This window comes from Parasteatoda tepidariorum, chromosome 3 (assembly GCF_043381705.1).
Source record: "Parasteatoda tepidariorum isolate YZ-2023 chromosome 3, CAS_Ptep_4.0, whole genome shotgun sequence".
In the NCBI taxonomy this organism is placed as follows: Eukaryota; Metazoa; Arthropoda; class Arachnida; order Araneae; family Theridiidae; genus Parasteatoda; species Parasteatoda tepidariorum.
In genome coordinates this window covers 86,531,824-86,555,269 of record NC_092206.1, presented here as the reverse complement: position 1 = coordinate 86,555,269, position 23,446 = coordinate 86,531,824, and the positions used below count along the sequence as shown (strand labels likewise).

At 27.5% G+C, this 23,446-nt stretch overlaps 1 protein-coding gene across 1 annotated transcript in view; it reads left to right on the top strand.

Moving 5' to 3' along the window:
• The first annotated feature begins 7,132 nt into the window (after positions 1-7,132).
• Positions 7,133-23,446, top strand: part of LOC122270377 (uncharacterized) — a 146,458-nt gene continuing 130,144 nt past the window's right edge. The window contains exon 1 of the mRNA XM_043047478.2: positions 7,133-7,438. The gene's annotated coding sequence lies outside the window, so the exon portion shown is untranslated. The remainder of the gene's footprint in view (positions 7,439-23,446) is intronic.

The window sequence follows — 23,446 nt, the reverse complement described above, 5'->3', positions numbered from 1 at the left end:
TAATAAATTAAAATAAAGTAAAAAATAGCCTAACAAATTTAATTACTTTTTAATTTAATTCTTTATGGGCACCTTAAATTAGATTTCCGTTTGTAATAAATTCAATAATGTAAAATAATACTTAAACATATAATATCAAAATTAATTTTCACATTTAAAAATAAAAAAGAAAGTTTTGTTTCAAAAAAACAATTTACCTAATTACTTAAGAAACACTTCTTTATATATTCTTTTCAATAATAGATTACGTTCAGAACAAGGTAACGACGGCGATCACAAAGTCGGTCCCACTGAAAATAATCTACAAGAAACGATATCAAGTCGCGACAAAGAAGAAAAAAAAAACTAAGCGGTGCGGAAACGAACATGCGAGATCACGATATATGTTTTTAAAACTGATTCTGATTCTACCGCTCATCATTCAAAGCCATTTCAATATAACGATACGAACATCGTCTTCCCCAGCGCGAGTTGGCATCGGAACGTAAGAGATCCTTGCGTGTCTTGTATCGCTATATCGTATATCGCTATATCGTTCGTCTTCTTTACTAGACGGCTTAAATCAGATTTCTGATGCATCATCTGGAACGAAAGTCGCTGTATCGGCCTGCCGATACAAGAGTTAAATCGATATGTCCCGATATATCGATTTACAGCTCAGTCCTAATTGCGACTGTTGCAAAAATATATTCAAAATTCTTGCTCATATTAATTAAAAAAATATTTTGCTAATTAATAAAAACAAATGAGCAAATTGATTTTATTTATTAAATAATATTATTATCTACAAAACAGATTTTTTTTTTCACTACGCATATTTAATAAACGACGGCATCCATTAATAAGTCAGTAAAGGTGTTCTTACTAAGAAAAAATTGAGATAAAATGTAGTATTAATTAATTTTTTCTAAATATGAAAGTAGACCAAAACACGTGATCAACATACAGAAGAACGTAATAGATAAGAAGAAAGCAAAACATGTGATTTTCGCTTTAATGTTTTTGTGCAATCCTTTTACACACTTTTACTGAAAGATAACTTACGAAAGTTTTAGTGGCATTAAACCTATTTTCTCTATCATATTCTGAGTATATCTATTTTTTTCATTTTATTAAATCTGCAATAATTTCTTTTTAGCTCTCCCATAAAAAAAACTCTATTAGACTTTGATATTATGGAATACAGTCACCCCAAGGGACAATTACTTACAATGAACAAAAATACTTTAATTGGTTTAGTTCTTATCATGCAAGTTATCATTTTTTATGTTGATTCAGGTCCTTTTATTACTTAAAAAAGAAAAAGCTTATCAAAAAAGGATTTTTTGAAACATTTACCAAAGAATAACAAGTATTTGCTAGAAGCATTTTTCACGATGTTTCTAAAAACTGGTGACAAAATTGCAAACGAGTTTTTCTGATATTTAATAATGACGATTTTCAATACACGACTTTTTTTTAAAAATTCGATTTCTCAGGTAGTATTCGAAAAATTTTCCCAAATTTTGTATTTTTCCATGTAAAAAAAAATTTTTTTTAATGATGTAAAAAATCGTATATCTTCCAATTCAAAATTTTTTCGACTATTATTGAAAAAAAAATTATCACATATTTACTAAAAGTTGTTCTATTTCGCATGGTACTTATCTTAAGAAAAACGAATTTTATAATTGTGTGTAAAAATGTTTGACTTTTCTTAAAAAGTTCTCGAGATAGGTTGAAACTCACCGGTATGCAGACATTAAGGAGTCCAAACTTTGGACCGGTCTCCCCTCAACACTATTGGGATCTTATTTACCAGATTCTGGTTGTTCTCTATAGTTTGGGAGTCAGAAATTCAAATTCGTAAAAAAAAGGTATATCTATTCAGAGCAAGTATGTTTTGTGTCTGATTTCGAAACTTAAAATATCGTCTGCACTAATCAATTAGCATATTTGAGTTCACCCCCTCTAATCATCAAGATTGAGTTCTAGAACGTGAAAATCAGTTCAATTAGAGATGCCACAAGTGACTAAAAATATAAAATTGTTAGAAACTTAATTCATTTTTATTTATTTATTATCTTCTTAATTATTAAATCGTAACCACCAGTATGATTTATATTTCAAATTATTCATATTTAAAGCAAAAGCATTCTTTGCATTTTTTCAATGGTCAACTGAAAAATTACGCCATATAAATTACGCCATACGTTGCTAATTTTTATCTCTTATAATAAAATTTTGAATTTTACTAGTTAGTACTTTATTAGTTTTTACTAGTTTTTTCTTGGTTACTTACATTTTTTAGACTAAGTTACCTTAAAAACTTTTGCCTGGACAAAATAATATTAAAATAGCACTCAAATATTATTTTAATAGCTTGTAAGTTGAGTGATAGATTTAAAATTTTTCTTTCAGACAATTCAAGTGTAATATTTTCCTTTACTTAAAACTTTTCACATATAACAATATAATTATAGCATCCTAAATATACTAATATTGAGGATGCTAAAAATCCCAACAAAATAATAATTCAATCCTCATATACGGTATTGGTCCTCGTTAAACTGTGCTACCGTAAAGTGCTCGACTTCGCGTGCAGGTCGTTGGGCTACCGTTGGGCTACATCTCCTCTGCAGAGGATCAAAATTGTGATGGCATGTCTTCGGATCATCCTCAGCGATGTTTCCCAGACCGTCGCCAATAGCCCATTGTGCAGATCTAGTGCGACGTAAATGAACTACAACAACAACTGCAAAAGCAACAATCCTCATATATAACAATATAATCATAGCAATAAAAATTAAACTTATCTTACTTTTTCTGATAACAGTAAAAAAATTGTTATAGAGCAGAACACGGTTAAAAATGGATACAAATCATATTTTCCAACTTCGTTTAACATTTTTGGCATTATGTAAGAAGTTAACAACGTCATTTTCTTAAGCCTTTAAATGATTATATGAAACTTCTTATCTTAAATTTTTACAGAATGATTATCTACTATACAGGGGCTTCTCAAAAAAAAGCTCTAATTTTATCAGCAGAGTTCACTTGAAAAAAAATGTCCACGCCTTAAGAAAAATTGGTTACTAGTTTTTTCATTTTTAGTCGTCCGTGGCTGATCATTAGATCAAAAATTACTTAGGGTGTTCCGTTTTTTTTTCTGCGCAATGTAAACTTGAAAAACTAAAACTAAGTGATGGAATTTACTATACTGCTGAAAAGTATTTCTTATACTCTGAATCTACATCAGTTTCCGTTTTATTATTTGATGAAAAAAAATGTTACATGCAGGTTACCACCCATCCGTTCGTCAAAATCAAATAACCTTTGGAACATTCTACAAAGATATTTCCGCCTCTTCTGTCATGCACGCATCCACACATTTGTTATACAGCAGTAACATTTGACGACGAAAAAAGACATGCCTTTGTTCTTGAAATATATTAGAATCACTGAATTAACACCCTTAAATCAGCTTATTTGTCATAAATATTTCTGAAACATCTAAGATGAAAAAAAGGCGTTAAAAAACAGCACAGAAACGTTGCTTGATCTTAAGATTGACTTGACGTGTTGACACATTGCATTTGTCGCTTTTTTGTTGGAGTGATTGATACTTTTTTGGGCATTTTCGGAATCTTTAGATTTGGATTTTCTTTGTTCGGTATCTTTCTGTTCTTTTGAATTATTAGCTAATAATTATTAGGCTATATAAAAAAAGTCTAAGAATATTTTTAAATAAATATCGTTGACTGTCTTTAATGCTTTTAGAAAAACCATCTGAATGTCAAACTATAAAAGTTTTTTTACACAATAATACCGTAAAAATTTGCTACTTTTTCCATTCAGATTGAACCATAATATCAATCAATCAAATTTAAAAAGTACAAACTCATGGTTTAAGTTAGTACTTCTAACTTAATGGTCTGACTTAACATCATATTAGTATGGTGGTAAATTAAACCAATAAGTTAAATGGCATGGATATTTAACTAATGTCGAGTTTCATGGACATTTTTGGAATCTTATGAATTGGAATTTTTTTGTTCTTTTGAATTATTAGTTAACTATAAAGCCTTATGATGAAAACGAAGTCTAAAAATATCTCAAAACTAGATTTCATAAATTCAAATTGAAAACGAAACTTCAGTAATAAAACAGATATTTCCAAAATATATTTTGTTAATGGAAAGAAGATAATAAATTTAAATTACATTGATGAAAAAAAGAGATTTCAAAGCTAGATTAAACACATGGAAAATCGATTGCTAAGCTAAATTTCGCTACGAAAGGAAATAACTTCCGCAATTTAGTTATTCATCTTAACTCAATCCATTTTTCTATATTTTATATAACCATGAAACCAGGAACCAGTAAACACCATGAAAATTTAGTAACCGAACGATTTGAAACTTAAGTTCGTAGAGAAAAATCGTGATCTGAACTATTTAAACACTTCAAACTCTATAAACTGTTTGTCTCTTCACAAGCATTTTTTAAAAATAGAGAATAGTTTACGGCACATATTTACTACATTTAACTACAACATATTTGATGTCTAGACCTGTTATTTTAAGAAGCATTTGCCTATTATTATTTACTACTAAAAACCGTTATTTAGAACATACGTTGAAAGTTTTATTCTTTTTGAGATTCTCTCTCTACAAATGTTTTTTTTTTCTTCCAGTGAGTTGTTTAGAGCTGTTTCTCTTTAATATATTATACATTATACGTAAATGAACCATTTGAAGATGTAACCTATAAGACAGAAGGTTACTGAGAAAAGGTTGAATATTAAAACACCACAATTCATTCCTGAAAGTAAGAAAGAATGTTTTTTTTCGCACCTTCAAGAACTGAAGAAATTTTTTCTCCTTTCTGGGCGCGTCTTTTGTTCATCACATTTGTTCCCTAAAGAAGAATACACGTATTGTATTATTTTGCTATTATTACTCTAACCACTATTCTCAGTCTTGTCTGTTCTTATCTCATGATAATACCCATGCTTATTTTCTTCCTAAATGATAAGAAAAGAGCTTAAAAAATGAATGAAAGAGGTCTGTAATAGTTGTTGGATAGACAATATGCCTTCCTACAGCTATTCACTATTCTTTTTTGTTTATTATCTTGCTTTTAGTAAAAGAATTTTTCTCTTTTCATTATGTATAATAACGGTTGTTTCATTCATTTTAAATAATGTTTATAAGTTTGATTTTCTTAAAATTCTAATTAAGTTTAAAAAAAATTTCCATTAGAAGACTCCACTAATGTTCGCTTCTCTCCCCAACCCCAATAATAACTAGATAAACTCTTAGATCAATTTGAAGTTGTATAGAAAAATGTGCAAGACGTACGACAAAAAAGTAATATTTGATAATTAGTTCAAAAGTTATTAACTGTATAGTTTAGAGATAAAAAAAATACTATGCCTCACGCTCTTCAGACCACTAGAGTGCAGAATTGAAATTTGATCTACTTAAAAGGGACATTTTTGTTTATAGTTTTAACAAAGCTGTTAAAACCATAAACAAAATTCCAATTTAATTCCAATTTGTTGGAGAAAAAAATTCCGGTAAATTTTCATATTTGCCAAATGAGAATTTATATCACAAAGGCATTAACGAGAATTATTATTTTTTTTAGCAAAACATTTTTGGTTAAAAAAAATAATAATTATAGTTGACAAAACCAAAATGTACGACATTTAAATCATTTGTATCGTATGGTAACAATTTACCGTAAATTCTGGTTCTCAAAATTATAACTCTTATTAGTATAGATTTAATTAAAATTAAAATAAACTGAGAAGTAAATTTTACCGAATAAATGGTTTTAATACCATACTTTAAGGTATCGCGATAAAAACTACGAAATTCTGACACATTTACTGCCAAAAAGCATGGTAATATTTATATGAACCATATTTTATTGTTAATTTTATCAAAAGTCCTTACCGAAGCGCTTCGGTAAAAATTACCGTGTTTTTCGAAGTCCTTATGTAGCTGGAAGCACAGTGAGTTTTACCATATTCTGGTTGTTTTGACTATACTTTGTTCAGAGTGTAACATTGATTTTTGAAATGTTCAAAATTATCCTAACGAAACTTAGTATATTCTAAAAATATATTATGATCTTTAAGGAAGGAGATTCTTTTTGACATTTTAGTGAATTTAGAAACATTAGTTTCAGAAAATATAGAAACAGCAGAAAGCTACCTAAAAAACAAATTTTCTCTCAGAAGTATTTCTTGGATGATTGCATAATACACAGCTGGCCATACCATGTATTAAAAAAAACTTCTGCATTCTTTAGTATAATGTGTCATAATTTTCTCCTTTAAGCAAAGATCAACCATGTATTGTTAAAATGATCATTCCTGAAGTATATATTCAAATGGATTACGAAACATGCTAGGAGACAGGCAATCAAAGGGCTGATTAACTTATTATTTGCTTTTACAAAACAAAAGGTTGTAGAAATATTTGTGTTATAAATTATAAAATTCTAAATGTAAGCTTCAAAATAATCTTGAAGAGTTGTATTTCTAAAGAATGATACTCAGATGTAATGAGAAATATAGTTTTTAAATGCAGTGTATTTTACTAAAAAGACAATTTGTGAAAAGAGCAAATTTAATGAGATTCATAATTTAATTACGTGTATTTTTTTTGAAATTAACAAAAATTTAAATTAATGCTTAAAATTCAATTATTCAGTTTAAAAAATGTTTTCTAAAAACGTATTTCTTAATTTTTAAATTATTATTTTTAATATCTTAAATACAAAAAAGGAAAATGCTAATTATCAAAAATTTAATCTTAAAAGAAACTATAAAAAAAAATAATAATAACCTAATTTTCTTAATTATATTCAAAACTACATAACTTAATAAACAAGTAGAAACGTTCTTTGTAAAAAAATTGTTTATCAATTTCCAATAAACTTAAGAAACACTAAAACTATTTATACTCGTTAAGAAGTATCTCTTTCATAAGGAAAACAACATTCAAAAACAGAAATTCTGTTTCTTAGTTTTGTATAATCGCATGGGAAGGGGTCTTCATCATTCGAAGATTAATAACTGGTTCTGTTTGTCTGTGTGTTCGACGACTGATGTGAATTCGTTTGATTGGCTGATTTCCCCGACCACGCGGTAGGAGCGCGAAAAGAAGAAGCACACGATTTCGACATCCCAAGTCGAGGTTTTATTTTATGAATGGTTTCGATGTTACGGTCACGGTTTCTGTATAGTGGTCTTCTTGTTCATTTAATAATATTAATGTTCTTTTCTTTACAAATATTTGAAGAATTCGCAAGTGCCATCATTTAAAATTAAACGTCTTATCTTTAATATTTCATTTTCACTAAATTTTAATTTAAGTATTTATGTGTTTCTTGTACCTGGAATAAAATTTATCAACAGAGGATTTGTTTTGGATATACATGCAAGGTATTTATGAAAATAATATATTTGGATTAATTTTTCTAAATTAAAAAAAATGTTTCAAAACTTTTCTAAAATAAATTTTAATAACCGTAATAATTAAATAACCGTAATTAAAATAAATTAATAATAACCGTAAATTAAAATAAATTTCTAAAATAAAAATCTAACTTTTAAATTATGCTTCATTTGGTTGAATTTATTTTTTAAAATTGAATTCTTAAATATTTAAATGATGTAGAATTTAATACCATATTTAAATACATTTTTGATCTTTCTATTTTTTTATTATTATTATCAATAATTTGATCTTTCTATTTTTTTTATTATTATCATCAATAATTTGATCTTTCTATTTTTATTATTATTATCATTAATAAATGTATATATAGTGCATATTTATGTAATAAAGTGTGCACTGCAAATAAAAGGGATTGCTTTTATTTATTTATAAATTCTGAAATTCTAAAAATGGTATTTTAACTACAAAATATTTAGATTAGTAGACACAGTTAAAGTACTGAAATTGTTAAAATTTAAAAAAATGCTTGTGTTATTTCGATAAAATTTTGTAAAAAGGAGGTGAATTACGTGAAAATTAGTGTAAGCTGCAAAGATAAAGCTACATGTAAAAATATATGCACTTTATTTTGCACTTAAATTTGTATTTAATATTATGTAACAGTTTATATGCTTTTTGTAAATATTTTTAAGTCGTATAAAATCTAAAAGTTTCTGCTTTTGGTCATGAAAACGTAAAAAATACAGCTTAGATCCGGTAAATGACTAAAATTTGCTTATCCGGTAATTATCTTGACCTAATCAGCACAACCGAATACATATTGCATAATTCAATTGAAATCAATATCAAATCGTTTTAAGGAAAGCATTTTTTTTTAATTTACGAAAACTTATACCACTTTCAAAACAATTTATTGCTTTATCTGTCAAAAAGAGAATAACTAGTAAGAATATTTATTTATGAAATTTGTAGAAAATAAAAGTAAAAGGAAATATTATATACTTTGCAGAGCAATATAGCGTTATGATAACATTGCAAATTATTAAATATTCACAATTATTGAAATGTTTGATGTTTTTTTTTCTTCCAAAAACGTGCGTTTATATGGAATTTTTTTTTATATAAGCTGAATAACTACTCTATAAAAAAATTCTGATACAAAGTACAAGCACTCTAGATGCACCACCCATAAAATCCATTTTTACCTTACTTGAGTAATATTTATTTAATTAAGGTGATTCAAGGATTCATCGGTAATTATTACTGCAAAAATTACGGTGTATCAGATTGTTTTTGCCCGTAAAATGTTCCGTTAAGAATGGATTTTAAGATAAAATAAACCGGCACGCTGAGTGCTGTTACTTTTCCCCGTAATTTAATCCGAAAATTTTTACATTGTTCTAAAAGAAGGACATTACTGTAATTTTAGTAATCAAATCTTTCATTTATTTATTATCATTTTTATTATTTTGCCTTATTCAATTGTAGATGAGAACATTGTCCCAAAAGTTAAGGTTAAAACTCTTGCAGATAACAAAGGTAGAGCGGTTTCTGCATTGGCAAGCACATGCATGAGAGAAGGTTACGCAAAATTTGAATAGCGATTTTAAAAAAAACGCACTTTTATACACTTGTAGAATTTTTCAATATTTATTTTGAAAACATGAAATTTCACACTGGAGTGGAAAAAAACAATTTTAATTACATTTTGACAGTTAAATTTTGAAGCAAGTCGGATAAGAAGCAATATAGTTATTGTATCTGCTGTTTCATTCTCTATTTGTTCATCTGATTATTTTCTATTTAGGGTTAGACTCATGTAATAATTAATATTTAAATTTTTTATTTATTATCGGATCATAAAATTTGCTAAAAAACATTTTTCAAAGTCAAATGTTTGTAAACATGTTAGGGTCATCTGTAAATATTCAATAAAAATTTATTTGTTTCAATTATTTGAATAATGTGGTTTTTAATTGAAATGGATAGTTTGCTAGGAGGTTTGCGTTGTTCTATGCATTATGAAACAGAACGTTCTCAGATTCAAATGAATATATTCTATAGCATGCTTTTTGCTAAATTCTTATGTTTTCTTTATTTCCTAAGAAATACTTTTTGATGTAACTTTGATGTTCTTTATACGATTTCTTTAAATTAGTATTCAATATGCAATAACATTCATAAATATTCAATAAAACATTATATTAAAAATCTTAATTATTCACTTCTTATTTTACCAACCTTTATGCATCTTGCCGAATTGTGAGATAGTGAGATCGTTTACGGACGCGGAAAGATAGCAGATTGATTTATTCAGATAGATGATTAGAGTCATACTTGAGGCACTACCTCAGTGTTATTATTTAAACTGAAATCATAAAAATATCCATCTGCATTCAAACCTCAGGAATGTTCCCAATTAACTCATGGTAATGTATGTATGAAAGTAAAATATTACAGTAAACATTTCTATTAAAAAATGAATTCATATTTTAAAGTTCGTACACGCAGGAAAAATTTGGTAAAATTACCGTACTTGTATGGTACTAACATTTCTTCCAACAACAAAAAAATAAGATATTTAAATTATTCATTTCAAAATTTTTCGTCATAATGCAACGGTTTACCTGGAATTCTGCCTTTCAAAATAAAAGTTCTTATTACCGTATATATAGCATAAATACAAAGAAAATTTAACCGAATAAATGCTTTTTCTCCATTATCTAAGCTATTATAATAAAATCACCAAATTTTACAACATTGATTAAATTTTATCATATATTATAAAACTTATAAAACCATATCTTATTGTTAATTTTATCACAACCAAACTGCTTCGGTAAAAATAACCAAGCCTTTTGGATTTCCCATAGAGCTATAAACATGGTAAATTTCACCAAAAGCTACAAAAAAGTTTTGAACGTGTTTTTTTTTTCTCAGTGCTACCATGAAAACTTAGCTGGTTAAAGTTTTATTTCTCATCTTATGATTTACCCGTTTTGAGTAATTTAACAGTGTCGGACAAGCTTTAGAGTTTTTAGAGTTATTGTTGTTTCAATACTTCGTCTTTTTTTCTATTTAAAAAGATATTGTGATATTTACAGAAAAAAAAGCGAAGTGAAATAAAAAATAACACAAAAATAAATACAGTGAAGCAAACTATTGGATTACAGTAACATAAAAGGAAATAAATTAAAATGCAAAGTAATGATAAAAGATTATATTTGAATAGTAAGTTTAAAATTTCACTCGAAAATTTTTTGCGATTTGTTACTATTTGTCAAAACAGTTATAAAATAAATAAAATAATATAATATTTTTTATAATTAAGTTATAAAATAAAATTTGTTACTATTTGTCATCAATGACATTATAGAAGCGATTTGCAATATGCTTGATTGTACACAGTGCAAAAAAAAAAAATTGTGCATTGTGGGAAGTAGTCGCAATTTGGGAAATATGGTTCCAATAGTTGGGTCAGGAGGTCTCTCCGAAGTTCAGACTCTTTAATGTTACTTTTACATTTCACGTATTTTGTCATATCTGGAGAACTTTTTCAGCGAATTGAAACATTTTTTGCTCACAATTATAAAATTCATTCATCCGAAGATGATTAAAAGCAAAAAACAACATTTAGTAATTATTTATTATTTTTTAGTATTTTATTCTAATAAAAGTCGAAATTTTTTCAATTGTATGGTGAAAAATTTATTACGNAGTTTTGAACGTGTTTTTTTTTCTCAGTGCTACCATGAAAACTTAGCTAGTTAAAGTTTTATTTCTCAGCTTATGATTTACCCGTTTTGAGTAATTTAACAGTGTCGGACAAGCTTTAGAGTTTTTAGAGTTCTTGTTGTTTCAATACTTCGTCTTTTTTTCTATTTAAAAAGATATTGTGATATTTACAGAAAAAAAAAGCGAAGTGAAATAAAAAATAACAAAAAAATAAATACAGTAAAGCAAACTATTTGATTAAAGTAACATAAAAGGAAAATAAATCAAAATGCAAAGTAAGGATAAAAGATTATATTTGAATAATAAGTAGTAAAATAAGTTTAAAATTTCACTCGAAAATTTTTTGCGATTTGTTACTATTTGTCAAAAAAATGTCGTTTCTTCTGTGACATTATAGAAGTGATTTGCAATATGATTGATTGTACACAGCGCAAATAAAATAGAATTGTACATTATGGGAGGTAGCCGCAATTTGGGAAATATGGTCCCAATTGTTGGGTCAGGAGGTCGCTCCGAAGTTTAGACTCTTTAATGTTACTTTTACATTTCGCGTATTTTGTCATATCTGGAGAACTTTTTCAGCGGATTGAAACATTTTTGCACACAATTATAAAATGTATTCATCCAAAGATGATTAAAAGCAAAAAACAACTTTTAGTAATTATTTATAATTTTTACGAATTTTATTCTAATAAAAGTGAAAATGTTTTCAATTGTATGGTGCAAAATTTATTACTTATATTAAACAAAAGAATTTTAAATAGCAAAATACAAAATTTGAGCGAAATTGGACTAATTGCTCCTGAGAAAACAAATTTTAAAATTACGGCTTTTTCAAAATTCGCATATTTGAGGTCACTCCTTTGAACCTTTAAGATTGAGGCGTAGAACGTGAAGATTCGATCATTAGATCAAAAGTTATTTAGGGTGGTCCATTTTTTTATTTTGCGGGCTGTACTTGTTTTCTAAATTACAGTTTGTAAAATTTTAGTATTTGAAAATATAAAGCATTTTAATTCACAATTTCCATGCACATTAGGGCAGATAACTATAAATAAATGTTTCTTGAATTTAATTATATTTACAATTTCTAATTTAAATTTTCCGAAATCTTGAACAATTACACAATCTAAGAAAATTTGTAATACTTTTTTTTTCTCTTCTAACGCCCGTCTGTGTTAACATCCGTCAATTCAGGCATCTACAGGGCGATTTTGTTAACCACTCTTACAGGGGCACCATATTAGGCGGGCCAACGTTGATCCCACAGAAAGGGCAGATAACACAGAGAATGAAAGAACAGCCATGCCTTGCCCGGGATTCGAACCTAGAACCTCTCTGATGCAAGGACAGTTCCCTGCCCCCTACACAGTCCGGTCGACGAATTTGTAAAACTAAAAAAAGTTATTTCAATTACTATTATTATTGCTAGCATTATTTTTAATAAAAAAATTTTTTTTTACATTTTCTTTCTCAAATAAAGTAAAAAAAAAAATTTTTATGAATATAGTACTAGTGAAATTTATTGTAAATGAATTCTTGAGACTAAGTATTTGGAATGTATTTTTTATATAGTAGAGATCTAAAAGTTAATAATTTTTTAATCAAAAACATCACTTAATGTCCTGAAATTTATTTATAATTTAGTAATAAGTAAAAACTACATATGATGCAAATCTTACAACTAGGGACAGGTATGAAATATCTAATCAATACGTGTTTTCGATGTTTGTGATGGGTACCCAATATTTAGAAGTGTAAAGAAGATACAGCAAGGTACAGTAAATAAATAAAATTTCTGACTTCTCGAGAAAAAGGATTAAGATAGACCAACTTTAATGAGCAAACAGAGTGAAGTAAAAATAAAGAAAGACAGTTTCAATATTTTTAAAATTTATATTAATTAGCATTAAAAATTTCATTCACTTAAAAAATATACAGGTTAGAAATAACAGTTGACATGTTTTCAGCATTCAAAAATAGGTACCTATTTCCAAGATTTGTCAGACGTGAATAATTTTGGCATTGTTAGAGTTTATTACTTCCACCCCTCTTATCTTGATGCCTTGAAATCTTGTCTTATTCATATGAATACTGATTCCCTTATTTACGACATTAGTTTCACACCACTACTCCATAATGCATAAAAATTCATGTATTTTGCCCTAATTTGTTCCTTTTGGCCACTGTGGTTTTTCTAGTTTTGGTTTCTCAACCTTATTTTGCCATTTTTTATTGGTAACATTGCGTTTTATATTTAAAATCACTTTTGTTTCTTCTTACGTTTGGCAAAGTCTTGAAAATGGGAGCCTATTTCTGAGTGCTTGGAACATGCCAACTGTTATTTAAAATTTGTATATTTTTGACGCAAATGAAGGTTTAAATCAAGTAATATCTTAACGCTTATGTTACTTGATTTATTGTTAATGGATGTGTGGGGTATTGTGATTATTTATTTAATTTAGCATATCAAGTGTTACTTAAAACTCTCGTTATTTACTTTTGCTTTCTCAAATGCTGAAACAATTTGTAAAGCATTTTAAATACAGTACACACACTTTAAGTTATATAAGAAATAAATTTCAGTTAAAGACGAAACATTGATTATAACCTACTGTTTCCGCTTTACTTTTTACTTAAAAGTTCTAAGAATGAACTAGTCGGAAACCAGTCAGGTAGACACCATAAATTCTTTCTCTTCAGACGATAAGTAAAGAGACATAATAAAAAAAGGAAGAAAAAAGGCTATCATGACCATTAGGAAAGCCATATTGCAGTATTTATTGTAAACCAAGGGTCTGTCGGTGAAATTACAGAAACACGTGGGCTTTTTATAAAGACACTTCTAATTCCAGGGTTGGCTTCTTTATGGGAGGCGTTAGAAAGCAGACAACATAATTAACTACAGGTAATAGAAGGCAAGCTAAATTGCTGTTTTGTCGGTAGAGACTTGTTTATTTTATCGCCGGACGATCTCCTTCTAATTGAGCCATTAGTACTACGCTTGTAAGAGGTTACAACCTTTATAAATTTTTCATTCACTTATTGGATGATAGCCAATAGCTTTGTTAATTAAGCGTTTATATATGTTCCTGTATAAAAGCATTTAAATGAAATTTCGTTTTTCAAGGTTTTATATTAGTTCTTACTTAAGTCAGTACGATGAAGAAAAAAGAAACACTATGAATAACTTTTGATCTAAGTTTCGGATTTGCATGCGCTAAGAAGCAATCTTAATGAGGCAAGTGGCACACCTAAAATATGCTAATTAATTTATGCAGATGATAGTTTAGATTACGAATTCAAAATTTTGATGGTACTTTACATAAATAAGCATAGTTTGTTTTTCCAAGGATATCTATTTAAACAGGAGCAACCGCAAACATATAAAAACTAACTGCAATATGAGAAAAGTAGTTTACGAAAGATGAGTGGTCGATGTTGTTTTAACTTTTTTTTAATCAATATCAGCAGAAATTGCTAAGTAATTCAAATAGAAACAAATCTGCACAATCTGCTAGAAGAGTAAATTTCCCATCTAAATTCACGATTTCAATTTTAAATTCTAGAAGACGAATTTTGTTGAAAATCAGTTTGAATAGTTCACGAGAATTAAAAATAGAATTTACATATATTTCAAAGACAATTCAACCAACTCCTTTTATTTTTAAAGAAAAAATATCTGAACGAAGTTCATTTAATGTTTCAACATCTTTTCCGAAATTCCAGTTCAAATTACGGTAAAAAGTACGGAAGCTCTAGATGCTAGTACTTTTTACCGAAAATCTATTCTCTCCGGAACATGTTACTGAAGAAATTCTGGTATACCGCAATTATTTTACAGTAATAATTACAGTACAATCCCGGAATTACTCTAATTAAATAAATATTTGTGAGATATAATGCTAAAAAATATCACTTATAAATATTATATTAAAATATTATATAAAAATTTATTACGGTATAATGCTTTGCTGAAAAAATTGATTTAATGGATGATATTCCCAATTTTCCCATACCTTTTAGAGTTTTTTACATTTTTGTACTGTTAAGAAATATATACAAATGATTTATGCAGATTTGGCCACTTGCCAAAATAAAGAAATTAACAGACACAACATTACAAGGAGGGAAATAATGAAATAAGATAAAATATTTAAGAACTACGTTTTTCAAATAAGCAAGTGTAATAAAATAAATAAGTAATTTTGTTTATGAAATATAAAAAATGAAAATAAGAAAAAACGTTTTTTAATTAGCATTTTTCCGCACAAATAATTTCCCTTATGGCCATCTACAATAATGCGCCCAATGGTTTTTATAACAAGTTTTACAAAAGTAAGATAATTTTACTATTTTTAATTTACTTGAAAAATTACTTTAAATATATTTAATTTACTTTAATACAAAAGAAAAATGTCATAAAGGAGTTTTCAAATTTTTTTTATTATTCTGTTTTTTCTTAACTAAACGTATAGCGAAAATTATTTTTTCAATCATTTTAGTGAAACAAAAATAAAACTTCTTTCCTATCTGTATCTGTCTCAGTCTATGATATTGAAACCATTCACAAATCAATATCATCAAATACATTTCTTAATGAGCCTTTCTTTTTAATTTACTTTAAAAACAAGATGCTTTATTTTTTTTAAAATTAAACGAGTAGAAAATAAAATAAAAAATTTCGTTGATGAAGTCAAACAAAAATAAAATCTCATTCTCATATTTATCGGTCTCAGTATGTGATATTGATATCATTTGCAAATCACTATCGCATTTCTTCAAATGCATTTCTTTAAGAGCCTTTCTATTTAACTTGCTTGAAAAATAAGAGTTTTTAAAAGTTTTTATAATATTTTTTCTAAAATAAACAACAAGCTTTGTATTATTACGAAGTACAAACTTTGTATTATTATATGTTTTATATTATTATAAGAATTTTTATATTATTATTTTTTTTAAATTAAAGGTGTAAAGAAATTTTTTTTCAACCCTATTGTCCAAAGGGGGGGGGGGCAACCNTCCAGGGGTGGCCAACCTGCGGCTCGCGAGCCACATGCGGCTCTTTGAAGGATTATTTGTGGCTCTCTATAAATGTACCCGAGTCCTCTTTTCATTTTTGTGCTATTATATTTGAAAAAATTATTATCGTTCCGTAAGCGTTTCAAAATGTCTTTTAAATTATTGACAACAATTATGAAAGATTAAGTGCAACGTTGTAACAAATTTAATTTCCTTCCAAGTTAAGAACGATATGACTCATCGAAAACTACGCGAACGAACATAAACAGTTCCGTAATCGTCCGTAATCATCTTATTACACTTTAAAATTCGTGAAATGCAAACACCGATCAGTATTAACTAACCAGCATCTCGAAGAATTACTGAGAAGTGCTGTCACGAATTATTCACCAAATTTTTAAGAATTATCAAGAGAAGTAAAATAAATGTGTTTAATTCTTAATATTTAAATTCAATACCCATATTTTGTATTTTTATTTATATGTTTTCAATAAATATACTTTGTGTAAAAGAAAATTAATACCTTTTTTGTCTACCTTTTAATTACGTATTTAATTACGGCTCGCGAAAAATTTCAAATTTTGAAAAATGACTTGACTATGAAAGAGTTTGGCCACCCCTGCTATAGTCATACAAAAATAAAATCTCGTTCCAATCTTTCCCTGTACGTGATATCGTTCGCATATATGTAGCTAGTTACTTTAAATAATTTTCTTATCGAGTCTCTCTTTTCAATTTACTTGAAAAATAAGAGTTTAATATTTTTTCAATTATTTTGTTTCTCTGAACTAAACGAGAAGGAAATCATTTTCCCCACTATTTAGTCAAGCAAAAATAAAATCTCATCCTCATCTTTATCTGTCTCTGTAAGCGTTATTGACATAATTTGCATACTCTGATATTGATGTCATTTTCATATCACAATCGCGTTTCTTACTATACCTATCTTAACGAGGCTTTAGTTTTAGTTAACTTGAAAAAAAAAGAGATTCAAAATGTTTAATACCATTTCGTTTATTCAAACAAAATAATATAGGAAATAAATTTTCCCACTTTCAAGTTAAACAAAAATAAAATCTTCCGAATCTTATTCTGTTTCTGTGATATTGATATCATTTGTAGATTACTATCGCGTTTTCTTCAAATACTTTTCTTAACAAGACTCTTTCTTTTTTTTTAATTTTCTTAAACTTTTTTAATAAATTTTTAAAATTTTCATGAATTTTTATTGTTGAAAAAATATTTTATAAAATATTTTTTCAGCAATTTTGTCAAACAGAAATAAAATCTCATTCTCATCTTTATCTTTCATTGTATGAGATATCATTCGCTTATCACTATCATGTTTCTTCAAATGCATTTCTCAACGAGCCTATCCTCTTTCACTTGAATATGAGAGTGAAACATACTCGGTCCCATCTCAATAACATAAGCTTCTCTTGAATTATGAATGGCTACCTTAGCTACTGATTAATGAGGATGCTTTTCTTCTAACGCGAGAAAGAAAAGAAAAAAAAGAAGATAGTAATTTGGAAAAGAAATGCTGTCGTGGGCTCTATATCACAGTTCAAGGTCGCCATTTTGTCTTGGAGAGTGTCTGTAGTTTTGTCTATTAATGAGATCGCAATAAATCGCGTGGTGGTCCCACACTAATCGTCAGGTCGTGTTACCGATGACAGACATTGACAAATGGTTGGTGGACAAGATAGTGATTGGGACAATCATGAACATTTTAAAAGCAATTTTATGATTTCTCCGAAATATATCTGAAGATTGACATATGAGGGCAATCTGTAAACTCCCACGTGTTAAATTATTGGAAGGAATTAAATTTTAATAGCTAAATTGATGTATGTAAGAAATAATACGTTAAAATTACATAAATTTAAAGCAACATTAACCGTTTTGTAAGTATTCCTATTTAGCTAATCAATCTCTATTTTGACTTTGTTGAAAGATATCGAGTTTAAAAAAAATTGCATTTGAAAAATTTACTTAATGAATTCGGTTAAATATGCCAAATATGGATATAATTTAAAAAATTAGCAAGAAAGTTAAAAAAAAAGATAATTATTGGGTAATGTTAAAAGTTATGGAAATTTAAATGGTTCTTAAATAAAATCATCGCATTGATTCTGATTGCCATACACTACAAAAAAGAGCACAAATATTAAAATTTGAACAGGTACGAGTTATATACCAATTTCACACTCAATGATACATGCAATTCTTAATAAAAATGTTTCAAAAACAACAAATAAGAAAAAAAAGCTCTGTCAAACTAAACATTTTCTGAAAATATTCGGCATGGCATTGTAAAATATGACAAACTTGTCTTATATTACTTTTTAAAACTTTCACTTCACTGTATTTTAAATATCGGAATTCTGTTTAAAAGAAATATCAATACATTTTTGAAATAAAATAACTCCATTTAAGTGGAAATAAACATTTTTTTAAATGAGAATAAAATCTCCCTACTTGATATTTCTTTTAAATAAAAAAACAATTCTGTTTTATATTCTGAAATGATATTTTTGGTAAAGAAAATCATAATTCTCGTTCATAAAACAAAAATATTCGGTATTTAAACCATTCAATTGGTAATGTTTCCATTCATATGGCAACGGCCTACCGTAAATTTTGGTTTTTAAAATTATAGATCTTGTTCCCACATATTTAGTAAAGGATACAGAACTGAAAAGTAAATTTAACCGAATAAATGGTTTTAATGTCATGTTTGGAGGTATCATTTTTAAACTAGCAAATTTTACCACATTTACCAAACTTCATCGCACTTTGTAAAATCATATTTTAGTGTTAATTTTATCAAAATCTTTAATGTAAAATTATAAAGCTTTTTAATATCACCATAGTTTCGGAAACACTGCAAATTTGATCACAATGTGATAGCTTTGACAATACTTTTTTTTTCTCAAAGTAATAATTAAATCTCAAGAACAGCTGCAGAGCTCAAAAAAAAAAAAAAAAAAAANATAAAAAAAAAAAAAAAAAAAAAAAACTAAAACTTTATTGTGTTGGATTGTGAGCAGAATTAAATTTGATGTAATGATAACTGATTTTGGATGTAGTGGTCAACGGTTGAAGCTGGTATTTTCATCAGCATCCAAATCTTGCCGAAAAGTGATCGAAGTTTCGAACTCCTGAGAAACGCAAAAGCGACAGATGGAATTCACTGTAATGAAAAATGGGCAGTTATATTCATCCAAATCATTTTTTTTTAATTAAGGACATGTTTTCACCAAAAGTTATTTGTTCATGTAATAAAACAGCATTACTTTATTTAAACCAGACTCTGTTTCAAATCAATCTAGAATCAAATTAATAAATAATTTTCCCGAAATATTTCTGATTCAGACAACAGAATACTTGACTGAACGGAATACAGACTGAACTATAACTGAATATTTTAATATTAATAAACAAACTTTTGCTTATTAATACAATAACATTTTAAAACATTTAGAAACAATATTAAAGGAAAAATTATTTCAATTTGAAAAATAAAATCAAAATTATTTTTTTAAAAAAAGCTCGTTGAAGATAGCTTGTTGTCCTTGAAGTTATTTTTTCCATTTTTAAACGTACACATCTTTATTAACATATTCAGAGCTTTTGATAAATTATTCATAAGATCATCAACGTTGTCATTTTTCCTCGCAATTAAATAGGTTTGATTTTATATTTGAATTTCTAATGAGTCATAGCACTGTACAATTTGTCACCAGATTCTTAAAATGTATTACAATGTATAATTTCAAACTGTTGATTGGTTTATTTAAATTACTCACGTAGTGTTATAATAAATTACTTTATTGTCTAAAAGGGACACCTGATAACGGTTACGGCGTTTCTGCAACGGTAAAACACCTTCACAGTTATAATAACCTAATTTTTAAATTTTAAAATATCCTTTTAAATTTCTTATATTTTTGTATTATATTTTAAAGTATTTTATTATATTTTATCTACGGTTAATGATAAACAACTTTTTCATCATAGGTTACATTTTTAACTATATCTGTATCCTAAAAATGTTACGTTAAATTCAATGAAATCAATAAATAATATTTAATATAATCAATACAATCATATCAATAAAAATTCTATTAACAAGTTTAGTGTAAAATTAATTTGCAAATTTAATAGAAAACCAATACATTATAAATCACAATGCGAGCTACAGACTTATTAAAAGCTCTTTCTTTATTCAATAAATATTACATTCATTTATTTTGTTTAATAACAAATTCTTTACATTCTATTTCATATAGTTAATTCTTTTTAGTAATGTACATAAGTTGAGACAAAACAAATATATATGTTAATACATGCCAGTGAAATAAAAAAAATCTTACTTCATGTCATGTGATTTGATCTAGAGCGCAACTCCAAAGAAGAAAAGGGAAAGAAAAAAAACTCTGAAGAAAGAGAAACAGATCTATGTCATTAATTCGTCGTTTCCTGGCATACAATACGATTCAGGCATCAAAGTGACAATTAGAATCTATATTTCTACCGCGGCAAAACATAACTAGCAGACGATAAAAAAATAACTCTTTGACTATCTTGATTAAAAATAAAATGCCCTTAAAAAAGTAATAAAAATATGCAAAAATCCCTAGATCATTAAAAAAAATTACAAAAGCACTCATACCCAATAAATTATTGCCATGCTATTTTTTTTAGTTTTTAATTAGATTCTTTCTTAAGTTAAAAATGAAAGCGATTATTAAATTAAATAATAAATTTGGAAAAATTCTTAGTTTTGTGATCTCTTTTGTTACAACTTTACTTAACCTTTTAACAATCGTTCTTTTTTCATCTTACAAAATATACATACCGTATTTTTGATTCTTTTGAGTCCGAAGTTGTCAATATTGTGTTAAAGGTGAGTAAATACATTATTGACCATCTTAACAATTACGAAATTATTGAAAATGAAAACATATAACATTTTTGGGGCAATGGAAAATGAAATGGTTATTTTTCGAATCAATTTAATTTAAATTTAAAGATACTTCTATTTATTCTATAAGGCTGATGTAAACAATTCACATCTTTGTGTTATCGCTTGTTATCATTATTGTAAATAGGTGTAAATATAATATTAATATTAATATGTTTTCCTTCTTTATTTTTTTATTTTTGATTTACACTTATAATTTATTTCGAACGTCAGTTAATATAGTACAAAGACAACCTTTTAACAGTTATAATACTTGTAAATAATCATAAGCATCAAAAACAGGCGATTTCAAAAAGTGATTACAAAATTCCATAAAAAAATGATTCCTCTCAGTCTATTTCCAATTATACACAGACTTTACACAGTGATTACATACGAAATACGACGATTAAGGTGTTTTAGTGGCAAATGGAACCATTCAACCAGGAAAGCTTTTTTTTAACCATGGATAGTTGACAGAGAAAGTTTCGAATAGCAACTGTCTTCCATTTCAGCATCCACAAGATATATTCTGAAACAGCGGCATATAAATCAGCGAAATCCCAGTGTTCCATAAAAGGATCTCAAGTATCCCGAGACTTAGGATTTTTTTTTAATCAGCAATGATTTTCGAAACCTGTTATTAAATTTATATCCAATTAACAACCCATTATTTATTTAATATTTCCGTTATTTTTATTAATTCATTTAATTAAAAAAATACTTGAGATGAAAGAAATATCTAAACTATGTTTTTCTAATAGCAATATAAAGAATGAATTATTAAACGAATATGCAGTTTTGAAAATTTTCATTGGTATTTCGCTTAGAGTAAAAATAACCAATTTCAACAAGGACGAAGTGCGTTTTTCTGATTCTCTACACTTCCTTTCTTGTTTTTTCGTTTTTATTTTAATGCAAAACATATTTCAATTTATTAATCTTTTTTCTTTCTTCGCATTGAAACCAAATTAAAAATCAGACTTGATTCCGCTCCAGACTTGTGAATTCAACTGGGTGACGAAAATCCCAATTCGTAAAGCTATATGATGAAAGAATTTCATTTTTCATTCTTTCACTTGATATTTTCTTAATAATTAATGGAATTTAATTCATCAAGTAATTTCATAACAACTAAAAGTCTTGCCTTTTATTAATTTATATTTTCACGGTTGTTAAAGAAATGTATTCATTAAGTCTTAGGGTTCCGCCAAAAGAAGGTCGATCACTTAGGTTTCCAGAACAGAAAAAAATTGGGAACCGCTACTCAATAGGATTGAGGTTTAGAGAGCTGTAGCAAATTAATAAGGGGAATATCTAGCTGTTGTGTTCTGTCTTCAATTAAAATGAAATGTGCATTCCTAAAAAGTAAACACAGGATTTCAAGAAAACATCCATCTGCTCAAATCAGAATGCCTATCTTAAAGACATTTGGGGTCATGCGGCCAGTCAACCTGATGCCAAACCTGACCATCAAAGCTTCGCCACAATAATAGTCGATTTTTCGGAGAAACAAGAATTTTCTTAATTCTCACTGTTATCTAGAGAGAACAGGGCACCCCACACCTATCTGCCATGTTGGAGAAATTAAGCAAACATTTAACGATCTTAGTATGCATTATGTAAGATTACCATACCTTCACTGTCTTAAAATTGGCCAATCAGATCTTCAGAAGGAGGCACAGTGACTAGTATAAGTATAAAAATTAAATCTAGGAACCATAAGCTTGCCTTTCTTATTGGTATTATTGGCCATTGTAGAAAATTAATATATTCTCCGGTTAAATGGGTCAATCAGATGTTTAGACCTCAATCCTATAAAACATGTCTGGTATGTTCTGGGGAAGACAAATGGCTGTTTTTTCGAAGGCTCCGTCGTAATGCTTTTTTGTGAATAATATGCTATTTTTAGAACTGCTGTAAGTTTTCAGCTGTTACTTATGACTGTTAGGTCAATGTCTATCTAAAGCCAACACGTCTATATGGAAAACACAGTTTTGTGAAAATAAAAAGCGACTGTAGTCTAATTTTTTAATATTTCGAAATTTACTCCAATGCTGCATTATGTGGGCTCATAAAAATTTACAAAAACTGAGAATAAGGCAGTGATATTGATAGTTTTTATCTAGGTGGAAAAATTTCACCAAATTGATGATTTTTAAAATTTAATAACTTTTAAAATATAAAAATTATTTGTCGTTTCTACTGCCCAGATAATTCTTCACGGCAAGATTATATACATAGTTTAATAAACAAAATGTAATAA